Source organism: Pseudophryne corroboree, chromosome 3, assembly GCF_028390025.1.
Source record: "Pseudophryne corroboree isolate aPseCor3 chromosome 3, aPseCor3.hap2, whole genome shotgun sequence".
Lineage (NCBI taxonomy): Eukaryota > Metazoa > Chordata > Amphibia > Anura > Myobatrachidae > Pseudophryne > Pseudophryne corroboree.
Window position 1 is genome coordinate 296,412,079 of NC_086446.1, and position 26,847 is coordinate 296,438,925.

Here is a 26,847-nt window from a genome sequence, read left to right on the forward strand (position 1 = left end):
AAGAGACCCAGCCATGGATGCATCAGCCGATTCACCTTGGACAGGGGGAGAGAACACTGAAGAGACTGTGACAGCTATTGGCACAGGTAAGTGTGATACCCCCAGGATAGTACAAGGTACCTTACCAGTCAAGGGGCAGGATGTACTAAACGCAAAATGAGTTAAACTCCCATTTACCGCATTTACCTCAAGCAGGAACCCCCGGCCGGCAGGCCAGCTTTTGCTGGCGATATCCCATAGAAGCCTATGTGAGGGATTCAATCTGATCCCTCCAAGCATGCCCCGTGGCTGGCCCCGTCATAGAGTGACTCCCAGGGCTGAATCCCAGAAGTCAGGCAGCCTCTGTGCATCGCAGAGGACAGCTCTAATCAGAAGAGCTGTCCTCTGCAATGCTGATGGCAAATGTAAGTACATATGCGATCAGCATCGTGGCACTGGGCGGTGATGGGCGGCGATGTACGTTAGTACATCCCGCCCTAGGTGAGGTAATGTTTATGTGTGGCTGCTGGCCCCAAGTCGAGTTATAAAAGGGAGACCAACTCTAATTGTTGGACTGCCTATGATGCAGCGCTCTGAGATGGAGAACTTGTCTGGAGAGAGGAACGTGTGAAATGGCGAGAACTGCGTTGCTGTGGTGCCATTGGCTGACTAACCGGCGTGATGTTAGTCTACCTGGGAGGAAGGTAGTTGCAGTGAGACAGTGCAGAGAGATGAACTCTGGGAGCCACTGTGAGGCAGGCATTGCTTCCAGTAGGAGACTCATCCATGGTGTCATTGGAGCGGAGTTAGGATTGCATCCAGAGCTGGCCATCAGATCCATAAATATACGGTCATAAAAAAATTACCGAAAATATAGGGACGTAAATTAATTATGATGCACAGTGGTCAACACTATTCAAAATGACACCACACAATAGTACCACTTATATACATTACGCCAGGTAGTGCCCCTTATATTCATTATGCCAGATACAGCCCCCTGTTACATATTGCACCAGGTAGATCCAGTCACACATTATTCCAGGTAGAGCGCCCTTTTACACACTGAGCCAGGTAGAGTTCCCTTTTACACTTTGCGCCAGGTAGAGCACCCTTTTACACATGCCACTTCCCCCAGCAGGGGGAAGAGCCAAAAATATAGGGGCCACAGAATAGTAACAATTCACATTACACCGCATAGTAGTGTCCGTTAGTCACATTACACTGCATAGTAATGTCCGTTAGTCACATTATACCTCATAGTAGTGTCTGTTAGTCACATTACACCGCATAGTAGTGTCCGTTAGTCACATTACACCTCATAGTAGTGTCCATTAGTCACTTTACACCGCATAGTAGTGTCCGTTAGTCACATTACACCGCACAGTAGTGTCCGTTAGTCACATTACACCGCACAGTAGTGTCCGTTAGTCACATTACACCTCATAGTAGTGTCCATTAGTGTTATGCACACCAGTGCCTGCAGGAAAGTACTGGTGTCAGAACTGTTATGCACTCCAGTGTCTGCAGGAATGTACTGGTGTTTGAACTGTTATGCAAAACAAATGGACTCACAGACAAACTGGGGAATATGACATAACGTACACAGAAGGTAATAGGGTAACAAAATACACACAAAGTGAACAGAGAAGCCCAGAGGCTAAGGAACTGGGTATCTCCCTTGTATTAGAACTGCACAGATGGAAAAAGCAAGATGTTGTGTTTTAATACGTAGAGAACCCGAAATGCTGTTGCTAAGGGCAACAGCAAAACCCTAAAGGGTTACCAGTGGGTGTGGCAGTAAACTCCTTTGTCAGAGATGGAATGATAGACACAAGGAGAGTCTCCACAATCCTATTTCTCACTTGCAGTGCACAGGTTTTAGTTTACTGCCACTAAACTGACCCCTGACACCTAGCACAGTGAGACAGGATTAGACAGGCAAGTCTTAGAATACAGCCGCAAACTTGCTAAGTTCACAGAGTAGTAACAGAACCCCAGCAAGCTAAACGACTGACTCCAGTCTTACTGCTAGGTCTGGATTGGCAGAGTGTAATACCAAATCCCCAGGCCTATTTGCAGTAAGCAACAAACAAATACAAAGCTACACAGTACTGGCTAACTTTCATGAACTGACTAACCAACAAAGATTCAGCAGCATCTGCTTACCCTGAAAAGAGGCCTTATAAAGCAGGTGCTGTCCACGCCCCACTCAGACCTCACAGACTGTGAGCACAAAAACCAGCACCGGATCCCCTGCCGTGCACAGAGCCTATAACCACTGCACAGCAAAAGACCCGAACCGGAGTATCAGCTGCGCTCAGGTTACTCCACTAGCACTTGTCTCCCGGTTGCCATGACGACGTGGCAGCACAGGGCAGGAGACCCTAACAATTAGTCACATTACACTGCACAGTAGTGTCCGCTAGTTATATTACACCGCACAGTAGTGTCCATTAGTCACTTTACACCGCATAGTAGTGTCCGTTAGTCACATTATACCTCATAGTAGTGTCTGTTAGTCACATTACACCGCATAGTAGTGTCCGTTAGTCACATTACACCTCATAGTAGTGTCCATTAGTCACTTTACACCGCACAGTAGTGTCCGTTAGTCACATTACACCGCACAGTAGTGTCCGTTAGTCACATTACACCTCATAGTAGTGTCCATTAGTCACATAACACTGCACAGTAGTGTCCGCTAGTCACATTACACCGCACAGTAGTGTCCATTAGTCACTTTACACCGCACAGTAGTGTCCGTTAGTCACATTACACCGCATAGTAGTGTCCGTTAGTCACATTACACCGCACAGTAGTGTCCGTTAGTCACATTACACCGCACAGTAGTGTCCGTTAGTCACATTACACCTCATAGTAGTGTCCATTAGTCACATTACACCGCACAGTAGTGTCCATTAGTCACTTTACACCGCATAGTAGTGTCCGTTAGTCACATTATACCTCATAGTAGTGTCTGTTAGTCACATTACACCGCATAGTAGTGTCCGTTAGTCACATTACACCTCATAGTAGTGTCCATTAGTCACTTTACACCGCACAGTAGTGTCCGTTAGTCACATTACACCGCACAGTAGTGTCCGTTAGTCACATTACACCTCATAGTAGTGTCCATTAGTCACATAACACTGCACAGTAGTGTCCGCTAGTCACATTACACCGCACAGTAGTGTCCATTAGTCACTTTACACCGCATAGTAGTGTCCGTTAGTCACATTACACCGCACAGTAGTGTCCGTTAGTCACATTACACCGCACAGTAGTGTCCGTTAGTCACATTACACTGCATAGTAGTGTTCATTAGTCACATTACACCGCACAGTAGTGTCCTTTAGTCACATTACACCTCATAGTAGTGTCCATTAGTCACATTACACTGCACAGTAGTGTCCGCTAGTCACATTACACTGCACAGTAGTGTCCGCTAGTCACATTACACTGCACAGTAGTGTCCGTTAGTCACATTACACTGCATAGTAGTGTCCGTTAGTCACATTACACCGCACAGTAGTGTCCGTTAGTCACATTACACCGCACAGTAGTGTCCATTAGTCACATTACACCGCACAGTAGTGTCCGCTAGTCACATTACACTGCACAGTTGTGTCCGGCAGGGTGGCCTTGAGCATGTGCAGAGATGAACGTAGATCCGGATGCGTATGCAGCGATCTGCGTTCATCTCTGAATTACCCCCTATGCCAGGTACAGCCCTCATTTCCTCCACAGTGCGGCCTCGGCACCTGCAGGAGGTCCCGGCTCGGGTGCTGCTCCTCCTCTTCCTTCTTCTCCGGTTTCTCACAGGATCCGTTACTCCAGTGGCTCTGTAGGATGTTGTCAGTGACCCCGAGAGGGGGAGGGAGTGGGTACTAATTACTTGGGCCTGGGACTGATGGAGGGGCCCAGAGGGGCCCTGGTCCCCTGCACTCCCAACCCCCTCCCACCTTACTGGGCAGCAGCAGCAGCCAGGGTCGTAACTAGGTGTGTGCGGAAGGGGCACCGCACATAGCGCTGCAAGATAGGGGGCGCTGTTGGTAGCACTTGTAAATTATCTATTTTCATTCCTTTTCACTTGCAGCTTTCTCCCTTTGTGAAACCCAGCATCTCCTGTCAGCCCCTGTCTCCTACCCTGACCCATTCTGTCTCTAATACCAATACAACATTCATGAACTCAACTTGAGATTTCTTTGTTAGTCAGTCACACTGTCCTTTATTACATTTCAAGATGCTGACGTATCTGGGATTCAAACCCATTGCCTGTGGCATTTCAGTCAGACAATCTATTAATTGAGCTGTTGGCCCTGGCATAGAAAGTTAGAGAATTTTAAGCTAGAGAATTCTAACTATTTGAAGCTTACCTTGTACTTTGTTAAAAATATTCAGCATTGCAGCTGAGCAGATCTATGTAGTGTGTGGCTACAAGGGATTGGATGTGTGGCTGCACACTACATAGATCTGCTCAATTGCAATGCTGATTATTTTTTTATACAAAGCACCAGTAGCTTCATATAGTGTTCATAGTTTTAATGTAGGATCAAATAGCTCAATGAGTAGGGTGTGTGATTAGAATTCAACAGGTTATAGGTTTGAATCCTAGATATGGCAGTATATTCAATACTGCCTTACCCAGAATTTAATAAAGGGTATTGTAACTGAATAACAACGAGCTCTCAAGTTAAGTGCATGAATGTGGTATAAAGAGAATTCTTGTTAAATGTGTGTGTAATATATTACTATATATATAATGTGGGAATGGGCATCATAACATGGGCTTTCTCTTTGTATCAATCTTGTCATGCTCCTTCCCCATGAGGCATGTACCTTATGCCCCTATTGGGCATACTATGCAGCGGACTATAAATTGGTATTATTTTGTGGCCACGCCCCTTCCCCATGAAGCCACACTCCTATATTTTGCCTTATTCAAAATATGAATGGGGGGGGGGGGGTGATTATATTTCTTGCACACAGCGCTAAAATGTGTAGTTACGGCACTGGCAGCAGCTCTTATGTTGGCAGCACAGCACATGCTGCAGTGTGGTGTGCAGCAGTGGGGCAGAGAGGCTGCTGCTATTGTTATTGTTCCTGTATGGATGAGTGGATTGTGATCACAGTGATCACACTCCCCCCTCGAATTGACCCCGGCTCAGGGGCTGAGGGGCTGAGGTCTGGGGGCTCAGGGACTACACCTACCCTGCTCTGTACAGCAAATACTGTTTTTTAAACAATTTTTCCTATAAAGGGGCGTAGCCACGGCTCCCGCGATTGGGCCACGCCCCCAACCCGCTAGGCAACTCCGCATGTCAGTGGCAGCGGCGCTGTGTGTGGGCCTAGGCTGCACACTGCGTGCACGCTGTCTGGGGAGGAGGAGAAGGGGGGTGAGCCGCGCTGCTCGCTGCCAGCGCCGCTACCTGTCATCCAGTGTGACAGGCACAGCGGCAGCTGGCAGCAGCAGGGATGCAGAGCAGGGAGAGGCTGAGCGCCTCTTCAGTTTGGCGCCTCCCTGCACTGCATCCCTTTGCTGAGCGGTTAGCGCCGGCTCTGTATATAGGGGTCTATTTACTAAGCCTTAGATGGAGATAAAGTGCATGGAGATAAAGTACCAGCCAATCAGCTTCTAACTACCATGTCACAGGCTGGGTTTGAAAAATGACAGTTACGAGCTGGTTGGCTGGTTCTTTATCTCCTGCACTTTATGTTAGTTAATAGGAAAAGTACAGAGTGACAAGCTCTGCAGTTAGAGATACTTTGTTGTAGTGTGATGTGTCACATAAGAATACAATTTAGTTACTTTGTTGTTGTGTAATGTTTAGGTAAGAGTGTAATCTGTTGCAAAATAAATTTACTCTGAGTGAGCCAGTATTTATATCTACTGTATGTCACAACTGAGGGCCTGAGCTGACGGGAGGCAGCCTCAGTTGTAGGGGCTGAGATGTAACGGAACCTGGGAGGTTGTATCAGACCCCTAGACATGTAAGTAACATGTAGAATAACTGCCCGAAGGCGTGACCACGACAACCAGGATAAAAGTCAATGATGTTTATTATGACAAACTCAGTAACACAGCAGCAGTAAAAGGAAACATAAAAGTCAACAGAGGATAAATACAATTCCTGGGTACTACAGGGTGGCAAGGGCCACAGGCACTGGTAGTGTGAGACAGTTCTTATAATCTTCTAGTTGGAAAGTCCTTACCAGGCCTGACTGTAGCAATGGAGAGAACCCAGGATCGTACCAGCTGATGTTCCAGGAAAGGCTGGGCTGCTGAAGGTAAAACGGCTGCTGTGGATACTGGCTGGAACCAGACTGTTGTTGGTACGGAGTGGATACTGGCTGGAACCAGTTAAATAATAAACGAACTTGAGAGCGATGAAATAATAATGAAGTTTGGAGTTTGAGAGCGGTGAAATAATAATACCGGTGGAGAGTGGTAAACTGCAGAAAAGGACACCGGCCCTTTAAGAGAAGCTATACACTGCTGGAAGCTGGGCTGGAAGCAGGTGATTGTTTGAGAGCGGTGAAATAATAATACCGGTGGAGAGTGGTAAACTGCAGAAAAGGACACCGGCCCTTTAAGAGAAGCTATACACTGCTGGAAGCTGGGCTGGAAGCAGGTGATTGTTTGAGAGCGGTGAAATAATAATACCGGTGGAGAGTGGTAAACTGCAGAAAGGACACCGGCCCTTTAAGAGAAGCTGTACACTGCTGGAAGCTGGGCTGGAAGCAGGTGATTGTTGTAGCTGGAAACAGGTGAGTCCAGAATGGATCGGAGAGTCAGGCTACACCGCAGATGGAATGCTGGTGCGGGTCTCTATAGCAGAAGTCTGGAGACAGGAGCTGGAACCTGGAAGACAACCACAGGAGAGAGACAAACTGGAACTAGGTTAGACAACCAAAGCACTGACGCCTTCCTTGCTCAGGTACAGCTTACTTATACCTGCAGCAAGGAAGGGCTCGGCTAGGCAATTATGCAAATCAACAATACAGACAGCAGATTGGTGGAAATGATCAGATGACAAAATCCAAGATGGCTGCGCCCATGCAGACACTTGGAGGGAAGTTTGGTTTGTAATCCATGTGAGAATTGAAACAGTAATGGCGACGCCGGCCACAGGAGACAGGAGACGCCAGACTGACAAGCGCACATTTAACCACGCGGGCACAGCGGAGGCCGCGGCTGATGAAATCACCACTCTGACATTCTGCATGTGGAAACTCAGGAACAGCGGGATCCGGTCCTGGAATGCTGAGCCAGCCTTAGGAGGCATCTGAAGGGTAAGTAATGGCGTCCAGATACCCGGATCGTGACAGCACCCCCCCCTTTAGGAGTGGCCCCAGGACACTTCTTAGGCTTTAAAGGAAACTTTGCGTGGAAATTTCGGACCAAGGCAGGAGCATGGACGTCTGAGGCATTGGTCCAAGAGCGTTCTTCAGGACCATAGCCCTTCCAGTCAATGAGGTATTGTAACTGACCGTAACGGAAACGTGAGTCCAAAATCTTGGCCACCTCGTACTCGACAACCCCGTTGAGTCTGAACTTTGGGAGCTGGAGGAAGTGCGGAATGAAACCGATTCAGGATCAGCGGTTTCAACAAAGAAACATGAAATGTCCTGGGTATTTTCAAGAAGGATGGTAACTGTAACCTGTAGGCAACAGAATTGATGACTTGTTCAATCTTGAAGGGTCCGATGTAGCGAGGTGCAAATTTCATGCTGGGAACTCTCAACCTCAAATTCTTCGTGGACAGCCACACACGATCACCCACCTTGAGAGCAGGAACCGCTCTACGCTTCCTATCGGCAAACTTCTTATACCTGAATGAGGCTTTAAGCAGGGCTGCGCGGACGTTCCTCCAGTTATTTGAAAACTGACGCAAGGTGACATCCACTGCTGGAACAGAAGTTGCGGGAAGCGGTTGGAATTCTGGGACTTTAGGGTGGAATCCATAATTAATGAAGAATGGTGTAGAAGAAGATGAGGAATGGTATTGATTGTTGTGGCTGAACTCGGCCCAAGGAAGGAGTTGAACCCAGTCATCTTGAGAGGAAGACACATATATACGGAGGAAGGCCTCCAAGTCCTGATTCACCCTCTCGGTTTGACCATTGGTCTGAGGATGGTAAGCCGTGGAAAACTTTAACTTGACTTGGAGGGCTTGACACAAACTTCGCCAAAATTTGGCTACAAATTGTACTCCACGATCCGAGATGATCTCTTCAGGAAGACCGTGAAGTCGGAAGATCTCTTGTATAAACACTTGAGCCAACTTGGAAGCTGACGGAAGACCGGTGAGAGGGATGAAATGTGCCATCTTGGTGAACCGGTCAACTACCACCCAGATGGTATTAAACTTGTTGCAGATAGGTAGATCGGAAACAAAGTCCATCGACAAATGGGTCCAAGGTCGACGGGGAACAGATAATGGAACCAGTTGCCCCGCAGGCGACTGGTGGGAGACTTTGTGTTGGGCACACTTTGGGCAGGAGGCAATAAATTCCATAACGTCCTTCTTCAGAGTTGGCCACCAGTAGGACCTAGAAATAAATTCAAGGGTTTTCTGAATGCCTGTATGTCCAGAAAAACGGGAAGCATGGGCCCAATGCATGAGCTTCTTCCTTAGAACTGGCTTAACAAAACTTTTCCCTGGTGGAGGCGTAGAGTCCATCCCTACCGTGGAGAATGCCAACGGATTAATAATAGGATGCTTGTCTGCAGACTCGGACTCATTTTCTTGCTCCCATGAGCGGGAAAGGGCATCGGCCTTACGATTCTGAGAACCCGGACAGAATTGGAGTTTAAAGTCAAACCTAGAGAAGAAAAGTGCCCATCTGGCCTGACGAGGATTCAGACATTGTGCGCCTTTGAGATATAAAAGATTTTTGTGGTCGGTAAGTATGGTGATTGAGTGGGAAGCTCCCTCCAACAGGTATCTCCACTCCTCCAGAGCGAGCTTGATGGCTAGCAACTCCTGATCGCCAATGGCATAGTTGCGCTCAGCTGGGGAGAACTTCCGGGAGAAGAAACTGCAAGGATGTAGATGTCCATCTTTGGCCCTCTGGGATAACACTGCTCCTACTCCAAAGGAGGAGGCATCTACCTCTAAGATAAAAGGAGAGTCGGTGTCGGGCTGTTTCAGAACTGGTGCAGAGATGAACCGTTGCTTCAGAAGGTGAAAGGCCTGTGTAGCTTCCTCGGACCACTTGGACGGATTAGCACCTTTCTTGGTTAATGCAGTGATAGGCGCCACGATGGTGGAAAAGTCTCGTATAAATTTTCTATAATAATTGGCGAACCCTAAGAACCTCTGGACCCCTTTGAGGCTTAAGGGTATAGGCCAATTCTGGATTGCTTGGAGTTTCTCAGGATCCATCTCTAGTCCGGAACCGGACACAATGTAACCTAGAAACGGAAATGGTTTTAACTTCAAACACACACTTCTCCAATTTACAATAGAGGTGATTGACACGGAGACGGGAAAGAACCTCTTTTACCCAGAAACGATGATCTTCGAGATTATTAGCAAAGATGAGGATGTCGTCTAGATAAACCACGACATGGCGGTACAAGATGTCCCTGAAAATCTCATTCACGAAGTGCTGGAAGACTGCTGGAGCGTTGCTCAATCCGAAGGGCATGACGAGTTACTCATAATGTCCGTCACGGGTGTTAAAGGCGGTCTTCCACTCGTCACCCTCACGGATTCGGATGAGATTGTAGGCACCCCTCAAGTCCAGCTTTGTGAAAATAGTTGCACCACTAACTCTATCAAAGAGCTCGGTAATCAGGGGTAAAGGGTATCGGTTCTTGACGGTAATGTCGTTCAGACCTCTGTAGTCGATGCACGGACGCAAACCACCATCTTTCTTCTTAACGAAGAAGAAGCCTGCGCCGGCTGGAGAAGAAGATGGTCGGATGAAACCCTTCGCCAGGTTATCTTTGATGTACTCTTCCATGGAGTGTGTCTCAGGCAGAGACAACGGATAAGTTCGGCCTCGCGGTGGAACCTTCCCTGGAATGAGGTCGATTGGGCAGTCCCATTCTCTATGAGGAGGAAGGATATCAGCAGAGGCTTTACTGAACACGTCCGTGAAGTCTTGATATGGAGGAGGCGGAACATCAGATGACCTGGGGAAGGAAGAACAAACAGGAAGAACTTTGGCTAAGCAAGTCTCAGCACAGGAGGGACCCCATGCCAGTATTTGCGTAGTCGTCCAGTCAATTGATGGGTTGTGGAGACGGAGCCATGGAAGGCCTAAAACCACTGGATGTGTGGCTCTTGGAATCACTAAAAAAGAAATATACTCAGAATGAAGAACTCCCACTCTCAGACGAACTGGAAGAGTCCTTAAGGAAATTACTGCGTCAAAAATCTTGCTGCCATCCACGGCAGTCAAAGAGATGGACGAGGACAGTCTCTCGGTGGGTAGGGACCACCGTTTAACATAAGCTTCGGTTATGAAATTCCCAGCTGCTCCGGAATCAAGGAGGGCAATGACGTTCCTGTAACGTTGAGCAATTTGGAGCGACACTGGGAGGTTACAGTCATGAGGAGATGGATAGGAGATCATTACTCCTAGCCGGCCCTCTCCTTGGCGAGCTAGGATCTGGAGTTTCCCGGACGTTTGGGACAGGCATTGATAGTGTGCGACGGAGCTGCACAGTAGAGACAGAGAGACTCAGAGAGACGTCTTCGGCGCTCAGCGGGAGATAGACGGGAACGACTAATTTGCATAGGCTCATCCTTGGATGGAGATGGTTGACGAGGAGGAGGAGCAGAAGATTTAGGAGTAGATGATCTTCCTCGCTCGGTTGCTCTCTCTCTGAAACGTAGATCAACCTTCGTGCAAAGAGAAATTAGCTCATCCAACTTAGAGGGCAAGTCTCTGGTAGCTAACTCATCCTTGATGCGTTCCGATAAGCCATGCCAGAATGCAGCATACAGGGCCTCGTCGTTCCATGCCAGTTCGGATGCCAGGATTTTAAACTGTATAAGATACTGTCCCACAGTACGTGTTCCCTGGCGTAAACGGAGAATCTCAGATGAAGCAGATGTTATCCGGCCTGGCTCGTCGAAGATGCGCCTGAATGTAACTACAAAGTCAGTATAGGAGGATAGCAGGGGATCAGACTTCTCCCATAAAGGTGATGCCCAGTCAAGGGCTGAGCCACTGAGAAGGGAGATGATATAGGCAATTTTGGTACGGTCACTGAAGAAATTGCCAGGTAGAAGCTCAAAGTGGATTTCACATTGATTGAGAAATCCCCTGCAGAACCTTGGAGATCCATCAAATTTTGCTGGCGTTGGAAGATGAAGATGTGGACTGGAAATGGGTAAGGTGGGTGGGGTTACAGCTGGTGTTACTGTAGTGGACGCACCGGACGTGCCAGGTCCATGGAGGGTCGTTTGAATCCCATCCAGTCGTGTAGAGAGATCCTGGAGACAGCGGATGATGTGGCCCTGTGCAGCCTCCTGATGTTCAAGTCGGGCTGCCAGTTCTTGCATCGGCCTGGCCGCTTGATCCTGGTCTCCGGCTGGATTCATTAGGTCAGTGCTTACTGTCACAACTGAGGGCCTGAGCTGACGGGAGGCAGCCTCAGTTGTAGGGGCTGAGATGTAACGGAATCTGGGAGGTTGTATCAGACCCCTAGACATGTAAGTAACATGTAGAATAACTGCCCGAAGGCGTGACCACGACAACCAGGATAAAAGTCAATGATGTTTATTATGACAAACTCCGTAACACAGCAGCAGTAAAAGGAAACATAAAAGTCAACAGAGGATAAATACAATTCCTGGGTACTACAGGGTGGCAAGGGCCACAGGCACTGGTAGTGTGAGACAGTTCTTATAATCTTCTAGTTGGAAAGTCCTTACCAGGCCTGACTGTAGCAATGGAGAGAACCCAGGATCGTACCAGCTGATGTTCCAGGAAAGGCTGGGCTGCTGAAGGTAAAACGGCTGCTGTGGATACTGGCTGGAACCAGACTGTTGTTGGTACGGAGTGGATACTGGCTGGAACCAGTTAAATAATAAACGAACTTGAGAGCGATGAAATAATAATGAAGTTTGGAGTTTGAGAGCGGTGAAATAATAATACCGGTGGAGAGTGGTAAACTGCAGAAAAGGACACCGGCCCTTTAAGAGAAGCTATACACTGCTGGAAGCTGGGCTGGAAGCAGGTGATTGAGAGCGGTGAAATAATAATACCGGTGGAGAGTGGTAAACTGCAGAAAAGGACACCGGCCCTTTAAGAGAAGCTATACACTGCTGGAAGCTGGGCTGGAAGCAGGTGATTGTTTGAGAGCGGTGAAATAATAATACCGGTGGAGAGTGGTAAACTGCAGAAAGGACACCGGCCCTTTAAGAGAAGCTGTACACTGCTGGAAGCTGGGCTGGAAGCAGGTGATTGTTGTAGCTGGAAACAGGTGAGTCCAGAATGGATCGGAGAGTCAGGCTACACCGCAGATGGAATGCTGGTGCGGGTCTCTATAGCAGAAGTCTGGAGACAGGAGCTGGAACCTGGAAGACAACCACAGGAGAGAGACAAACTGGAACTAGGTTAGACAACCAAAGCACTGACGCCTTCCTTGCTCAGGTACAGCTTACTTATACCTGCAGCAAGGAAGGGGTCGGCTAGGCAATTATGCAAATCAACAATACAGACAGCAGATTGGTGGAAATGATCAGATGACAAAATCCAAGATGGCTGCGCCCATGCAGACACTTGGAGGGAAGTTTGGTTTGTAATCCATGTGAGAATTGAAACAGTAATGGCGACGCCGGCCACAGGAGACAGGAGACGCCAGACTGACAAGCGCACATTTAACCACGCGGGCACAGCGGAGGCCGCGGCTGATGAAATCACCACTCTGACATTCTGCATGTGGAAACTCAGGAACAGCGGGATCCGGTCCTGGAATGCTGAGCCAGCCTTAGGAGGCATCTGAAGGGTAAGTAATGGCGTCCAGATACCCGGATCGTGACACTGTACATGAGCTGGTAACCCAAAATTGCCTTCACTATATCAGTATGAAAGTACCTAAACTTCCAGAACTTGGTGGTGTGCATTATCTATGTTATTATGAAATCCTGTCTTTGGGGCTGATTCAGACCTGATTGCTAGGCTGCGTTTTCTCACAGCCTGCGATTAGATCTGAACTGCGCATGCGTATGCACCACAATGCGCGATGGTCCGCAGCAACGGGGATCGCCAGTTAGTGACAGGATGGTGCGGAAATTCCGAACGCACCAGTGATCGCAAGGAGATTGACAGGAAGAGGGCCTTTGTGGGTGGCAACTGACTGTTTTAAAGGAGTGTCCGGGAAAACGCAGGAGGGACCAGGCATTTGGTGGGAGGGATTCTTACATCAGCTCCGGCCCCGATCATCGCAGCGCCTTAGTAAGTCCTGGGCTGAGCAGAAACTGCACAAACTTATGTTTGTACAGTTCTGCTACACATGTGATCGCACACCTGCACACAAACATAACCTCCCACTGTAGGCGGCAACTACCTGATCGCAGGGATGCAAAAACACAGCCTAATGATCAGGTCTGAATTACCCACTTTGTATATAATGTGATTAGAGAAGCTGTTTGACTATATTTATTGACAGAGTTCATCAGAAAAGATAACTTTTCTCTGAATAAAGACATTTTACTTATAAAAAAGGGTAAAATGATTGTGTCAGGGACAATTCCCCTTTCCTCCCTAGTGGTAAGAAGGCACAAAGAGAAAGTGAACTGAGGTGAGACAGTGTGGAGGGATTCACCCCTAGTAAGTAAAATACGTGAAGCATCTCATTGCACTTCAGACCATCTGTAGGGAAAGTACATAAGCACTGCCTCTTAAAAAAGCAGAGAGAAAACATAGAGGGGGGTAAAAAATAAATAAAAAAAATTGAGTTTAGAAAGAATATTTAGTTTTGTATCACAGTGATCCATCAGTATTTAACAAAACTTATTTGTCATCCATAGAAGGCATTAGCAATACATGGTATGTAGGGCATACTGTACTGCTGTTTGTTACATGAGTATACTGCTATTTGTTACATACTGTACAGAGGACATAACATATTTAGTGAGTGCTAAAGAGTTTATGTCTTGTTGTTAAATGTAGCCCTAGGTATGTTATACAATACTGAGCTCTTATACAGGTATGGAATTGTCAGTTTTGCTGTTAACATTTTACATTCACATTTGCATTCAGTGGGTGGGGTTGTATGTTTACTGATTTAACAGTTAGCGGCGACTACCTGATCGCTGGGATGCAAAAAATGCACCCTGTTCTATATGCTGCACTGAGCTGTTCTTCATGCTGCACTGTCTCTAAATCACTCGGCTCCTGTCACAGATAAGAGCCGGCACTGCACGCTGAGCAGTCTCCGGGGGCAGCCAGCATCTTCGGGGAAGCTGGACATGCCCCCTTAGCGAAGAAAAAAAAGATCCACGAGGTCACGCCCCCTTTTTTTATTAGGTCACGCCCCCTTTTTGGACGCCCGCGGGGAGGAGGGGGTGATAATACAGAGTGCGCTCCGGGTGTCACCACACCTGGTGACGCCTCTGGACACATCTGGTATCTGGGCACTCTGATGATGAGGACTAGTGAGAAGCCAAGCATAGGGACAGACACACCTCAAAACGCTTACAACACTGCACACCAGCAAAAATACACACTTTTGTCAGAGTATGCAGTAAGGGCCAGAACATCCTGCGCAAACATTCTGCTTAAAGATAGACTAAAAATATTATGAATTTTATTTATTTTTTCCTTTAGCTAAGCTAGTGCTGATCAAACTCATTTTTTAATTCCCACAAAACAATTGAAAATTCTGGAAAGTTCTGATCATACAGTACTTGAGGTTCCTTGGGCCCTTTTCTACGCTTTCATTGAACACTCGCTATATACTCAATGAATCGATGGCTGTTCATACAGCATGTTTGCATTCTATTTATCAATTTAAGATAATTTTCAGGATAAACTGAGAGCGACAACATGTTTATAGTAATTAGCTTCAGGGTCATAGTTCATTTACCCTTTGAGAGTGTTTGACAATAAGATTGATTCTAAATTTATATCCTACTTGGTAGGTTCTTGATAAGGAGCAAATTAGCTTTACAAAGGGCTCCACACGTAGTTTCATAGTTTAATATCTTTGTGTAATCACCGTGGGGCACATTCACACATAACGATCTTCTGAGCCTGAAATGCAGGAACAAGGCATTGTCAACTGTCTTACATTTTCCTAGTATGCACATTAATTTTATGTCTACAAAGAATGATAACAGAAACATAAAATTGTAGTATGGACACAAATCTCTAACTTCCATTAATGACTCAGGGGAAACTATAAATGGAGATTACACCATTATTATTTATTTACTTTTTCATATAAAACATATAATTTTATGTAGTGTTTTACACATAATATTCCCTGCCCAATTGTGCTTATAAAATAGCTTTTAGTGCCTGCGATATAAGATGAAGCAAGTAATTTGTCCAGGGGACTCCACCAAGTGTTTGAGTTCTACTGCATGTTATATGGTCAGCGTTCTTAACCACTGAGCCATCCTTCTCCCCTGGCTTTTTCTATTAGACCTGCGGAATCTCTCGTGCAGCTGTGGAATGATGAAAATATTCTGTGGAAGAGTTTTGAAAATCACTTCAGTATAGTAACAGGTTAACCAGATCTGGATGTGTGAGAAATTAAAAGCTAAACAGAGTTCCCAAATATAAAAAAAGCAATGATCCCTAGTCTGGATATAAGGAAACATTCTTACAATATGCATGCTCAATATAGTTGACAAGACCATGTTTACCAACAGCAATCTTTAAATATTCAGACCCTGGGGAGTGTCAATCATTTCAGACCAAGATGCTGACACGTCTTTGTTGGATATAGGAGCCCCAGGGAAAAAATACAATGTAAAGTAAGGGCCAGAGATGTATCTGCTGGCACAGAACATGGGGATGGCAGGTTCTGCTACATTTTAAGATTTAAGTCAATTATCAAGTTTCTGGGGACCAGACAATGCCCAAGGGAAAGTCTGTGTCCCTGGTACAATATGGCTTATATTGGCAAATACGGTAGCTTTTATTTTATATTCACTGGAAATTAAACATGCTAGTTTGACATCTGCTAGGTAAGGACAGGAGGATTCTAGATTCTAATAATATACTTGTACGGATATAGCCATGTTCATCATGGCTGCGACTAGGCTCAGGTGCGACTTGTTTGCTGCGATGCGTGCGCACACTAGCATGCATGTGCAACTTAGTCGCACCTGTGCCCATTAACATTGCATTAAGCAACAAAAGCTGCAGCCTGGCCCAGTGACGGTGTGCGACTAGGCGTGCCAGGAGTGCCAGTACGGCTGCATAGCAGTCGCGATGACCATGGCTACATCTGTATGTGGCACATGAATATTGTATTATCACATTCAAAACACATCTAAACATGTTTCATGAATTTATATATAACATTTGTTAAAGTCCCTTAAAACTAATTTGAGATAGTCAAATATTTTCAGTTGATTTTAAATTTTTTCATATTTTGCAGATTTAATAGCCATGAAAATATTCATGGTACGAGGGGTGTGCAATAAGTTTCCAGATGTGCATAGGTAGAGTAGACACAATCTGGTTGTGAACTGTAATCTCTGACTAACGTTCTTGTTAGAGATGAGCGCCGGAAATTTTTCGGGTTTTGTGTTTTGGGTTCCGTTCCGCGGCCGTGTTTTGGGTTCGACCGCGTTTTGGCAAAACCTCACCGAATTTTTTTTGTCGGATTCGGGTGTGTTTTGGATTCGGGTGTTTTTTTCAAAAAACACTAAAAAACAGCTTAAATCATAGAATTTGGGGGTCATTTTGATCCCAAAGTATTATTAACCTCAAAAACCATAATTTACACTCATTTTCAGTCTATTCTGAATACCTCACACCTCACAATATTATTTTTAGTCCTAAAATTTGCACCTAGGTCGCTGGATGACTAAGCTAAGCGACCCTAGTGGCCGACACAAACACCGGGCCCATCTAGGAGTGTCACTGCAGTGTCACGCAGGATGTCCCTTCCAAAAAACCCTCCCCAAACAGCACATGACGCAAAGAAAAAAAGAGGCGCAATGAGGTAGCTGTGTGAGTAAGATAAGCGACCCTAGTGGCCGACACAAACACCGGGCCCATCTAGGAGTGTCACTGCAGTGTCACGCAGGATGTCCCTTCCAAAAAACCCTCCCCAAACAGCACATGACGCAAAGAAAAAAAGAGGCGCAATGAGGTAGCTGTGTGAGTAAGATAAGCGACCCTAGTGGCCGACACAAACACCGGGCCCATCTAGGAGTGTCACTGCAGTGTCACGCAGGATGTCCCTTCCAAAAAACCCTCCCCAAACAGCACATGACGCAAAGAAAAAAAGAGGCGCAATGAGGTAGCTGTGTGAGTAAGATAAGCGACCCTAGTGGCCGACACAAACACTGGGCCCATCTAGGAGTGTCACTGCAGTGTCACGCAGGATGTCCCTTCCAAAAAACCCTCCCCAAACAGCACATGACGCAAAGAAAAAAAGAGGCGCAATGAGGTAGCTGTGTGAGTAAGATAAGCGACCCTAGTGGCCGACACAAACACCGGGCCCATCTAGGAGTGTCACTGCAGTGTCACGCAGGATGTCCCTTCCAAAAAACCCTCCCCAAACAGCACATGACGCAAAGAAAAAAAGAGGCGCAATGAGGTAGCTGTGTGAGTAAGATAAGCGACCCTAGTGGCCGACACAAACACCGGGCCCATCTAGGAGTGTCACTGCAGTGTCACGCAGGATGTCCCTTCCAAAAAACCCTCCCCAAACAGCACATGACGCAAAGAAAAAAAGAGGCGCAATGAGGTAGCTGTGTGAGTAAGATAAGCGACCCTAGTGGCCGACACAAACACCGGGCCCATCTAGGAGTGTCACTGCAGTGTCACGCAGGATGTCCCTTCCAAAAAACCCTCCCCAAACAGCACATGACGCAAAGAAAAAAAGAGGCGCAATGAGGTAGCTGTGTGAGTAAGATAAGCGACCCTAGTGGCCGACACAAACACCGGGCCCATCTAGGAGTGTCACTGCAGTGTCACGCAGGATGTCCCTTCCAAAAAACCCTCCCCAAACAGCACATGACGCAAAGAAAAAAAGAGGCGCAATGAGGTAGCTGTGTGAGTAAGATAAGCGACCCTAGTGGCCGACACAAACACCGGGCCCATCTAGGAGTGTCACTGCAGTGTCACGCAGGATGTCCCTTCCAAAAAACCCTCCCCAAACAGCACATGACGCAAAGAAAAAAAGAGGCGCAATGAGGTAGCTGTGTGAGTAAGATAAGCGACCCTAGTGGCCGACACAAACACCGGGCCCATCTAGGAGTGTCACTGCAGTGTCACGCAGGATGTCCCTTCCAAAAAACCCTCCCCAAACAGCACATGACGCAAAGAAAAAAAGAGGCGCAATGAGGTAGCTGTGTGAGTAAGATAAGCGACCCTAGTGGCCGACACAAACACCGGGCCCATCTAGGAGTGTCACTGCAGTGTCACGCAGGATGTCCCTTCCAAAAAACCCTCCCCAAACAGCACATGACGCAAAGAAAAATTAAAGAAAAAAGAGGTGCAAGATGGAATTGTCCTTGGGCCCTCCCACCCACCCTTATGTTGTATAAACAGGACATGCACACTTTAACCAACCCATCATTTCAGTGACAGGGTCTGCCACACGACTGTGACTGAAATGACGGGTTGGTTTGGACCCCCACCAAAAAAGAAGCAATTAATCTCTCCTTGCACAAACTGGCTCTACAGAGGCAAGATGTCCACCTCATCATCATCCTCCGATATATCACCGTGTACATCCCCCTCCTCACAGATTATCAATTCGTCCCCACTGGAATCCACCATCTCAGCTCCCTGTGTACTTTGTGGAGGCAATTGCTGCTGGTCAATGTCTCCACGGAGGAATTGATTATAATTCATTTTAATGAACATCATCTTCTCCACATTTTCTGGATGTAACCTCGTACGCCGATTGCTGACAAGGTGAGCGGCGGCACTAAACACTCTTTCGGAGTACACACTTGTGGGAGGGCAACTTAGGTAGAATAAAGCCAGTTTGTGCAAGGGCCTCCAAATTGCCTCTTTTTCCTGCCAGTATAAGTACGGACTGTGTGACGTGCCTACTTGGATGCGGTCACTCATATAATCCTCCACCATTCTTTCAATGGTGAGAGAATCATATGCAGTGACAGTAGACGACATGTCCGTAATCGTTGTCAGGTCCTTCAGTCCGGACCAGATGTCAGCATCAGCAGTCGCTCCAGACTGCCCTGCATCACCGCCAGCGGGTGGGCTCGGAATTCTGAGCCTTTTCCTCGCACCCCCAGTTGCGGGAGAATGTGAAGGAGGAGATGTTGACAGGTCGCGTTCCGCTTGACTTGACAATTTTCTCACCAGCAGGTCTTTCAACCCCAGCAGACTTGTGTCTGCCGGAAAGAGAGATCCAAGGTAGGCTTTAAATCTAGGATCGAGCACGGTGGCCAAAATGTAGTGCTCTGATTTCAACAGATTGACCACCCGTGAATCCTTGTTAAGCGAATTAAGGGCTCCATCCACAAGTCCCACATGCCTAGCGGAATCGCTCCGTGTTAGCTCCTCCTTCAATGTCTCCAGCTTCTTCTGCAAAAGCCTGATGAGGGGAATGACCTGACTCAGGCTGGCAGTGTCTGAACTGACTTCACGTGTGGCAAGTTCAAAGGGCATCAGAACCTTGCACAACGTTGAAATCATTCTCCACTGCGCTTGAGACAGGTGCATTCCACCTCCTATATCGTGCTCAATTGTATAGGCTTGAATGGCCTTTTGCTGCTCCTCCAACCTCTGAAGCATACAGAGGGTTGAATTCCACCTCGTTACCACTTCTTGCTTCAGATGATGGCAGGGCAGGTTCAGTAGTTTTTGGTGGTGCTCCAGTCTTCTGTACGTGGTGCCTGTACGCCGAAAGTGTCCCGCAATTCTTCTGGCCACCGACAGCATCTCTTGCACGCCCCTGTCGTTTTTTAAAAAATTCTGCACCACCAAATTCAAGGTATGTGCAAAACATGGGACGTGCTGGAATTTGCCCATATTTAATGCACACACAATATTGCTGGCGTTGTCCGATGCCACAAATCCACAGGAGAGTCCAATTGGGGTAAGCCATTCCGCGATGATCTTCCTCAGTTGCCGTAAGAGGTTTTCAGCTGTGTGCGTATTCTGGAAAGCGGTGATACAAAGCGTAGCCTGCCTAGGAAAGAGTTGGCGTTTGCGAGATGCTGCTACTGGTGCCGCCGCTGCTGTTCTTGCGGCGGGAGTCCATACATCTACCCAGTGGGCTGTCACAGTCATATAGTCCTGACCCTGCCCTGCTCCACTTGTCCACATGTCCGTGGTTAAGTGGACATTGGGTACAGCTGCATTTTTTAGGACACTGGTGAGTCTTTTTCTGAGGTCTGTGTACATTTTCGGTATCGCCTGCCTAGAGAAGTGGAACCTAGATGGTATTTGGTAACGGGGGCACACTACCTCAAGAAATTGTGTAGTTCCCTGTGAACTAACGGCGGATACCGGACGCACATCTAACACCAACATAGTTGTCAAGGCCTCAGTTATCCGCTTTGCAGCAGGATGACTGCTGTGATATTTCATCTTCCTCGCAAAGGACTGTTGGACAGTCAATTGCTTACTGGAAGTAGTACTAGTGGTCTTCCGACTTCCCCTCTGGGATGACCATCGACTCCCAGCAGCAACAACAGCAGCGCCAGCAGCAGTAGGCGTTACACACAAGGATGCATCGGAGGAATCCCAGGCAGGAGAGGAATCGTCAGAATTGCCAGTGACATGGCCTGCAGGACTATTGGCATTCCTGGGGAAGGAGGAAATTGACACTGAGGGAGTTGGTGGGGTGGTTTGCGTGAGCTTGGTTACAAGAGGAAGGGATTTACTGGTCAGTGGACTGCTTCCGCTGTCACCCAAAGTTTTTGAACTTGTCACTGACTTATTATGAATGCGCTGCAGGTGACGTATAAGGGAGGATGTTCCGAGGTGGTTAACGTCCTTACCCCTACTTATTACAGCTTGACAAAGGCAACACACGGCTTGACACCTGTTGTCTGCTTTTCTGTTGAAATACCTCCACACTGAAGAGCTGATTTTTTTGGTATTTTCACCAGGCATGTCAACGGCCATATTCCTCCCACGGACAACAGGTGTCTCCCCGGGTGCCTGACTTAAACAAACCACCTCACCATCAGAATCCTCCTGGTCAATTTCCTCCCCAGCGCCAGCAACACCCATATCCTCCTCATCCTGGTGTACTTCAACACTGACATCTTCAATCTGACTATCAGGAACTGGACTGCGGGTGCTCCTTCCAGCACTTGCAGGGGGCATGCAAATGGTGGAAGGCGCATGCTCTTCACGTCCAGTGTTGGGAAGGTCAGGCATTGCAACCGACACAATTGGACTCTCCTTGTGGATTTGGGATTTTCGAAGAACGCACAGTTCTTTGCGGTGCTTTTGCCAGCTTGAGTCTTTTCAGTTTTCTAGCGAGAGGCTGAGTGCTTCCATCCTCATGTGAAGCTGAACCACTAGCCATGAACATAGGCCAGGGCCTCAGCCGTTCCTTGCCACTCCGTGTGGTAAATGGCATATTGGCAAGTTTACGCTTCTCCTCCGACAATTTTATTTTAGGTTTTGGAGTCCTTTTTTTACTGATATTTGGTGTTTTGGATTTGACATGCTCTGTACTATGACATTGGGCATCGGCCTTGGCAGACGACGTTGCTGGCATTTCATCGTCTCGGCCATGACTAGTGGCAGCAGCTTCAGCACGAGGTGGAAGTGGATCTTGATCTTTCCCTAATTTTGGAACCTCAACATTTTTGTTCTCCATATTTTAATAGGCACAACTAAAAGGCACCTCAGGTAAACAATAGAGATGGATGGATACTAGTATACTTATGGATGGACTGCCGAGTGCCGACACAGAGGTAGCTACAGCCGTGGACTACCATACTGTGTCTGCTGCTAATATAGACTGGATGATAATGAGATGAAATCAATATATATATATATATGTATGTATATATAATATCACTAGTACTGCAGCCGGACAGGTAGATAATATATTTATTAGGTAATGATGACTGATGACGGACCTGCTGGACACTGTCAGCTCAGCAGCACCGCAGACTGCTACAGTAAGCTACTATACTATAGTAGTATGTACAAAGAAGAAAAAAAAAAACCACGGGTAGGTGGTATACAATTATGGATGGACTGCCGAGTGCCGACACAGAGGTAGCTACAGCCGTGGACTAACGTACTGTGTCTGCTGCTAATATAGACTGGATGATTGATAATGAGATGAAATCAATATATATATGTATGTATATATAATATCACTAGTACTGCAGCCGGACAGGTAGATAATATATTTATTAGGTAATGATGACTGATGACGGACCTGCTGGACACTGTCAGCTCAGCAGCACCGCAGACTGCTACAGTAAGCTACTATACTATAGTAGTATGTACAAAGAAGAAAGAAAAAAAAAAACCCACGGGTAGGTGGTATACAATTATGGATGGACTGCCGAGTGCCGACACAGAGGTAGCTACAGCCGTGGACTAACGTACTGTGTCTGCTGCTAATATAGACTGGATGATTGATAATGAGATGAAATCAATATATATATGTATGTATATATAATATCACTAGTACTGCAGCCGGACAGGTAGATAATATATTTATTAGGTAATGATGACTGATGACGGACCTGCTGGACACTGTCAGCTCAGCAGCACCGCAGACTGCTACAGTAAGCTACTATACTCTATAGTAGTATGTACAAAGAAGAAAGAAAAAAAAAAAACACGGGTAGGTGGTATACAATTATGGATGGACTGCTGAGTGCCGACACAGAGGTAGCTACAGCCGTGGACTAACGTACTGTGTCTGCTGCTAATATAGACTGGATGATTGATAATGAGATGAAATCAATATATATATGTATGTATATATAATATCACTAGTACTGCAGCCGGACAGGTAGATAATATATTTATTAGGTAATGATGACTGATGACGGACCTGCTGGACACTGTCAGCTCAGCAGCACCGCAGACTGCTACAGTAAGCTACTATACTATAGTAGTATGTACAAAGAAGAAAGAAAAAAAAAAACCCACGGGTAGGTGGTATACAATTATGGATGGACTGCCGAGTGCCGACACAGAGGTAGCTACAGCCGTGGACTAACGTACTGTGTCTGCTGCTAATATAGACTGGATGATTGATAATGAGATGAAATCAATATATATATGTATGTATATATAATATCACTAGTACTGCAGCCGGACAGGTAGATAATATATTTATTAGGTAATGATGACTGATGACGGACCTGCTGGACACTGTCAGCTCAGCAGCACCGCAGACTGCTACAGTAAGCTACTATACTCTATAGTAGTATGTACAAAGAAGAAAGAAAAAAAAAAAACACGGGTAGGTGGTATACAATTATGGATGGACTGCTGAGTGCCGACACAGAGGTAGCTACAGCCGTGGACTAACGTACTGTGTCTGCTGCTAATATAGACTGGATGATTGATAATGAGATGAAATCAATATATATATGTATGTATATATAATATCACTAGTACTGCAGCCGGACAGGTAGATAATATATTTATTAGGTAATGATGACTGATGACGGACCTGCTGGACACTGTCAGCTCAGCAGCACCGCAGACTGCTACAGTAAGCTACTATACTCTATAGTAGTATGTACAAAGAAGAAAGAAAAAAAAAAACACGGGTAGGTGGTATACAATTATGGATGGACTGCCGAGTGCCGACACAGAGGTAGCTACAGCCGTGGACTAACGTACTGTGTCTGCTGCTAATATAGACTGGATGATTGATAATGAGATGAAATCAATATATATATGTATGTATATATAATATCACTAGTACTGCAGCCGGACAGGTAGATAATATATTTATTAGGTAATGATGACTGATGACGGACCTGCTGGACACTGTCAGCTCAGCAGCACCGCAGACTGCTACAGTAAGCTACTATACTCTATAGTAGTATGTACAAAGAAGAAAGAAAAAAAAAAACCACGGGTAGGTGGTATACAATTATGGATGAACTGCCGAGTGCCGACACAGAGGTAGCTACAGCCGTGGACTAACGTACTGTGTCTGCTGCTAATATAGACTGTATGATTGATAATGAGATGAAATCAATATATATATGTATGTATATATAATATCACTAGTACTGCAGCCGGACAGGTAGATAATATATTTATTAGGTAATGATGACTGATGACGGACCTGCTGGACACTGTCAGCTCAGCAGCACCGCAGACTGCTACAGTAAGCTACTATACTCTATAGTAGTATGTACAAAGAAGAAAGAAAAAAAAAAAAACACGGGTAGGTGGTATACAATTATGGATGGACTGCCGAGTGCCGACACAGAGGTAGCTACAGCCGTGGACTAACGTACTGTGTCTGCTGCTAATATAGAGTCTAGACTGGATGATAAATTATTGATAATGAGATGAAATCAATATAATATTAGAGATGAGCGCCTGAAATTTTTCGGGTTTTGTGTTTTGGTTTTGGGTTCGGTTCCGCGGCCGTGTTTTGGGTTCGAACGCGTTTTGGCAAAACCTCACCGAATTTTTTTTGTCGGATTCGGGTGTGTTTTGGATTCGGGTGTTTTTTTCAAAAAACACTAAAAAACAGCTTAAATCATAGAATTTGGGGGTCATTTTGATCCCAAAGTATTATTAACCTCAAAAACCATAATTTACACTCATTTTCAGTCTATTCTGAATACCTCACACCTCACAATATTATTTTTAGTCCTAAAATTTGCACCGAGGTCGCTGTGTGAGTAAGATAAGCGACCCTAGTGGCCGACACAAACACCGGGCCCATCTAGGAGTGGCACTGCAGTGTCACGCAGGATGTCCCTTCCAAAAAACCCTCCCCAAACAGCACATGACGCAAAGAAAAAAAGAGGCGCAATGAGGTAGCTGTGTGAGTAAGATTAGCGACCCTAGTGGCCGACACAAACACCGGGCCCATCTAGGAGTGGCACTGCAGTGTCACGCAGGATGGCCCTTCCAAAAAACCCTCCCCAAACAGCACATGACGCAAAGAAAAAAAGAGGCGCAATGAGGTAGCTGACTGTGTGAGTAAGATTAGCGACCCTAGTGGCCGACACAAACACCGGGCACATCTAGGAGTGGCACTGCAGTGTCACGCAGGATGTCCCTTCCAAAAAACCCTCCCCAAACAGCACATGACGCAAAGAAAAAAAGAGGCGCAATGAGGTAGCTGTGTGAGTAAGATTAGCGACCCTAGTGGCCGACACAAACACCGGGCCCATCTAGGAGTGGCACTGCAGTGTCACGCAGGGTGTCCCTTCCAAAAAACCCACCCCAATCAGCACATGATGCAAAGAAAAAGAAAAGAAAAAAGAGGTGCAAGATGGAATTATCCTTGGGCCCTCCCACCCACCCTTATGTTGTATAAACAAAACAGGACATGCACACTTTAACCAACCCATCATTTCAGTGACAGGGTCTGCCACACGACTGTGACTGATATGACGGGTTGGTTTGGACCCCCCCCAAAAAAGAAGCAATTAATCTCTCCTTGCACAAACTGGCTCTACAGAGGCAAGATGTCCACCTCATCTTCACCCTCCGATATATCACCGTGTACATCCCCCTCCTCACAGATTATCAATTCGTCCCCACTGGAATCCACCATCTCAGCTCCCTGTGTACTTTGTGGAGGCAATTGCTGCTGGTCAATGTCTCCGCGGAGGAATTGATTATAATTCATTTTAATGAACATCATCTTCTCCACATTTTCTGGATGTAACCTCGTACGCCGATTGCTGACAAGGTGAGCGGCGGCACTAAACACTCTTTCGGAGTACACACTTGTGGGAGGGCAACTTAGGTAGAATAAAGCCAGTTTGTGCAAGGGCCTCCAAATTGCCTCTTTTTCCTGCCAGTATAAGTACGGACTGTGTGACGTGCCTACTTGGATGCGGTCACTCATATAATCCTCCACCATTCTATCAATGTTGAGAGAATCATATGCAGTGACAGTAGACGACATGTCCGTAATCGTTGTCAGGTCCTTCAGTCCGGACCAGATGTCAGCATCAGCAGTCGCTCCAGACTGCCCTGCATCACCGCCAGCGGGTGGGCTCGGAATTCTGAGCCTTTTCCTCGCACCCCCAGTTGCGGGAGAATGTGAAGGAGGAGATGTTGACAGGTCGCGTTCCGCTTGACTTGACAATTTTGTCACCAGCAGGTCTTTCAACCCCAGCAGACCTGTGTCTGCCGGAAAGAGAGATCCAAGGTAGGCTTTAAATCTAGGATCGAGCACGGTGGCCAAAATGTAGTGCTCTGATTTCAACAGATTGACCACCCGTGAATCCTTGTTAAGCGAATTAAGGGCTGCATCCACAAGTCCCACATGCCTAGCGGAATCGCTCCGTGTTAGCTCCTCCTTCAATGCCTCCAGCTTCTTCTGCAAAAGCCTGATGAGGGGAATGACCTGACTCAGGCTGGCAGTGTCTGAACTGACTTCACGTGTGGCAAGTTCAAAGGGCATCAGAACCTTGCACAACGTTGAAATCATTCTCCACTGCACTTGAGACAGGTGCATTCCACCTACTATATCGTGCTCAATTGTATAGGCTTGAATGGCCTTTTGCTGCTCCTCCAACCTCTGAAGCATATAGAGGGTTGAAT